Raw genomic sequence first — 4,403 nt, forward strand, 5'->3', positions numbered from 1 at the left:
TCTGCCAACTTTGGCCTTGACTCTTCACTTGGGTACAGATAGAGGCTAGGTTGCCAATTTTGACCAAGAATGAATCCAGTGATTCTTGCCTACAGAAAATATCTTTGGCAGGAGGTATGTTCTGCAGGGCTTCATAAACGGGGAAATCCACCGAGTACAGTTGGAAGAGGCGGAGAAAAGCCTATGGTTAAAGGATAATCCAGAAGGGGCCAACAAGAGAGATGTGTGCTAACAGCAGACATAGCTCTCTAGACACAATTATCAAAGGATTTGAGCTTCAAGTGCTCACCAGAGGTACTCCTCCGGCAGTCTTCATTAAGTTTTGTACATGTTAGTTGCTGAGTGAATGGCAGCATAAAAGGCAGAGTCAGAAGAGAAGGAAAAACAAGGGAGAAAGTGCTGCTGGAGAGATACAGCTGCCACCAGGGCTGTAGAACAAGGGAAGCACAACAAACACAAGGCATGCCAGGGAGCCTTCCCTGTGCTGGAGGTGGCACAAAGGTAGTGTCCTGGCCTTTGTGTGCCAGGCGTCTGTGCCAACATATTCCAGGATTGTCTGGCTTTGGATTTTCCTCATGGCATCACACTACTTTTCTTTATTTTTTGTTACTTAGTTTTAATTTCATAACCATAAACTTAACTTTGAATTCAGCTAGATTTGGAGGGGAATAAGGAAAATATGGAACCCAAAGAACTGCAGCGAGAGCACAGGTTACAGGACATAGCGAGCAGGTGGGGTGGAGGGTGCTCTCCTGAGCTACAGAAGGAAGGGTCTGGTGGTTAAGAGAAAACAAGTCAAATTCATTAGCGTCCACAGTCAGCAATGGTGATCTTCTCACTGGTCTTGCTGTTCTTGAACCCAAAGCGCTCCATGGCTTCCACGATATTCATGCCCTCTTTCACCTTGCCAAAGACCACATGCTTGCCATCCCACCACTCAGTGTTGGCAGTGCAGATGAAAAACTGAGAACTGTTTGTGTTGGGTCCAGCATTTGCCATGGACAAGATGGCCTGTATGTTTCAGGATGAAGTTCTCATCATCAAATTTCTTCCCATAGATGGACTTGCCGCCAGTACCAATATGGCGTGTGAGGTCTCCACCCTGGCACATAAACCCTGGGATAATTCTGTGAAAGCAGGAATCCTTATAACCAAATCTTTTCTCTCCAGTGCTCAAAGCATGAAAGTTTTCTGCTGTCTTTGGAACTTTGTCTGCAAACAGCTGGAAGGAGATGTGGCCCAAGGGCTAGCCATCGACAGCGATGTTGAAGAACACAGTGGGGATGACCGTAGTTAAGGGCGAGAGACTCAGGCAGCGGTGTCTGCAAAGCCATCACACTACTTTTCTATGTTTAGGCTGTGGCCCACTCTGACCCATAGCCTTTCTTCTCTTATTCTTATACCCAGCTAGGTGAACACCAGCCCGGAGTTGTGGAATTTGACTTCCTATTCCTATTCTTAGAAGACCAACATTGCTCCAAGAATGAAGGGGGTTATCTTGCAATCTCTTTTCTCCATAGCAGTCACAGAAAATGGACAGAACAAATGGACAGAAAAATGGTGGGTCAGGGCCAGCCTGAAGCACAGTGCTTAAGTGCTTTGCATAGGGAGCTGGATGCCATGTGGCTGTCTTCAGTTCAAATCCCAGTCCCAGAGGCTTAAAAACACATCAGGTGTGTGTCCACACATGTCCAAACTCCTGAAAGGATGAAGATATGGAAGAATAAAGGATTGTAGTGTGACCACACTCTTCTATAGCAAACTCTTTATATTGAATATCAGATGTGCCAGGATCAGCAGTTAGCATAATGGCTATGTCGCTGGACTCCCATGTAGTTGACTGCGGTTTGAGTACTGGATCCGGTGGCTTAAACTCACGCCGGGCGCGTGTGCGTGCGTGCCCAAGATCCTGAGAAGAGAATGGAGGAGAAGGGATTGCGGCATGGCTGTCCCCCTGGGAGGGGGGGGATTTCTCGCTTTCTATCTCTCTGTCTCTGTCTTTCTGGCGAGTGCATGCGCACTATAGCAAAAAAAAGAAAAAAGAAAAAGAAAAAGGTTTGAGTGTGGAATGAAGGGGTCAGTGAAGAGGCTACTACAGTAATAGTACAGGTGAGAGGACAGTAGAAAAGAAGAGAGAACTTGATGTATGTTCTGGAGTAAAATCAACAGGACCTGCTGGTGAATTGGATATAGGCAGTGGAGAGAAAACTTACGGCACCTCTCTAGGTTTTGGCTGGAGAGAGGCAGAGCAGTGTTGGAGTGGGCAGGAGTCAAGATTTCTACTTTGGTGACAGTCAGGTAAGCATGTCACTTAAGCTCTTGGGGCTTCAGTTTCATCTAGAGTAGGAAAATAACATGGCATCCATATGTCAGAGAGCGTTGTGGGTAAGAGGTCAGATGCCAGGGCTTGGATCTCGGCTGTGCCACTCACTCGCTGTGTGAACATGTGCTACGTCTTTCTCTACACCTCAGCCTTCTCTCTTTTTTTTCTAAGTCTTTTTTTTTTTTTTTTGGAGAGGTTTTTGCTATAGGGCGCGTGTGCTCGCCAGACAGACAGAGAGAGAGACAGAGAGACAGAAAGCGAGAAATCACCCTCCCAGGGGGGATGGCCACGTCGCAATCCCTTCTCCTCCATTCTCCTCTTGGGATCTTAGGCATGCACGCACACGTGCCCGGTGTGAGTTTTAAGTCACCGGGTCCGGGACGCGAACCACGGTTGACTACATGGGAGTCCAGTGACATAGCCATTACGCTAACTGCTGGTCCCCACCTCAGCCTTCTCTTTGTGAAATCAGAAAAATCACAGTGGGTCATCAGAAAAGTCATGATTTATTTTTTCATATTTTCTATGCAAAAATGGGTCACAGCTTTTCTGGCCCAATAGTACCTATCCCACATGGTTGTACAAAATTGAGAAGAATGAATATTTACCAAGTGTTTAGAATCATTTCGGGCAGACAGTAAAGGCTGTGGTAGTATCACAGATGTATAATAACAAATAGAGTAGAATCGAAACACATTAACTAAGCAATTCACCCTCCTAAGGTAATCGTTAACCATTGTTAAACAAAGAAAGAAAGAAGCACTTGTCCCTTCTGAAATATACTAGATAGCTTTGCCCAATTCTATGTAATCTTTTTCAGAAAATAAAAGAGGAGGGAATACTTCCTGATTCATTTTACACAGCTGGTATTACCCTTATATTAAAACCAAGGACAGTACCAAAATAAAGGAAAACAGGGAACCAGCAGATTGCATAGCGGTTATGTTGCTAGATTCCCACATGGCTGACCATGGTTCGAGTCCTGACCCTGAGGCTTGAAACTCACAGCATGCGTTTATGTGTGTGCATGTGTGCCCAAGATCCTGAAAGGAGAATGAAGGAGAAGGGATTGCAGTGTGGCCAACCTCCCGGGGGGATGATTTCTTACTTTCCCTCTCACTGTCTCTGTCTCTCTCTGGTAAGCACATGTGCCCTAAGGCAAAAACTTCTACAAAAAAGAAAACTATAGTCCAATATCTGTCATGGATACAGACACAAGAACATTTAACAGTTTCTTAGCAAGTAGAATTCATCAATATATAAAAATCATTATATACTATGACCAAGCAGAGATAATCAATGCTAAAAAAAATCAATCCATGTATTAGGTTATTGGGAAAGTCATGACATATTTTTCTATGTTTATATATGCAAAAATGCATCAGAGCTTTCCAGACAACCCAATAATTAACCGTATGAGCAGACTAAAGAAGATTCTCTCCTGTGCTTTCTTCTCTCTTTTTAAATAATTATTAATTTTATTATTATTATTATTATTATATTTGCTATAGGGAGCATGCACTCACCAGAGAGAGACAGGGGGCATAAGAAAGGGAAAGTGACAAATCACCCATGGGTGGCCATCTGGGAGTCCAGCACCTCTGTTACTATGCTACCTGCTAGTCCCTGTGTTTTCTTGTAAACATTTTCCAGTTTGGGAACCAACAGTTGGTGTAATGGCTATGTCACTGGACTCCCATGTAGTGTTGACTGTGGTTTGAGTACCGGATCCAGTGGCTTAAACTCACACTGGGTGTGTCTGCGTGCATGCCCAAGATCCCAAGAGGAGAATGGAGGAGAAGGGATTGCGGGGTGGCCATCTTCCCCAGGGGTGGTGATTTCTCGCTTTCTGTTTCTCTGTCTCTCTCTGTCTTTCTGGTGAACACATGTGTCCTATAGCAAAAACCTCTCCAAAAAAAAACAAACCACCAACTTTCCAGTTTCGTTTTACCTTTAAGTAAGTTGTTATATAATCTGTAGGGTTTAGGGCCAGCAGGTGACATGGTGGTTAAGATGCTGGACTCCCATGGGATTGACCACAGTTTGAGTCCAGGATCTGGCGACTTGCTTTCTCACTTTC

The 4,403-nt window shown here is 44.7% G+C and overlaps 1 pseudogene; it reads right to left on the reverse strand.

The window, feature by feature from the left end:
• Window positions 1-655: 655 nt before the first annotated feature.
• On the reverse strand, window positions 656-2,898 carry LOC106734483 (peptidyl-prolyl cis-trans isomerase A pseudogene; annotated as a pseudogene).
• Between the last annotated feature and the right edge of the window lie 1,505 nt (window positions 2,899-4,403).

Source organism: Tupaia chinensis, unplaced genomic scaffold (assembly GCF_000334495.1).
Source record: "Tupaia chinensis unplaced genomic scaffold, TupChi_1.0 Scaffold000126_2, whole genome shotgun sequence".
NCBI lineage: Eukaryota > Metazoa > Chordata > Mammalia > Scandentia > Tupaiidae > Tupaia > Tupaia belangeri.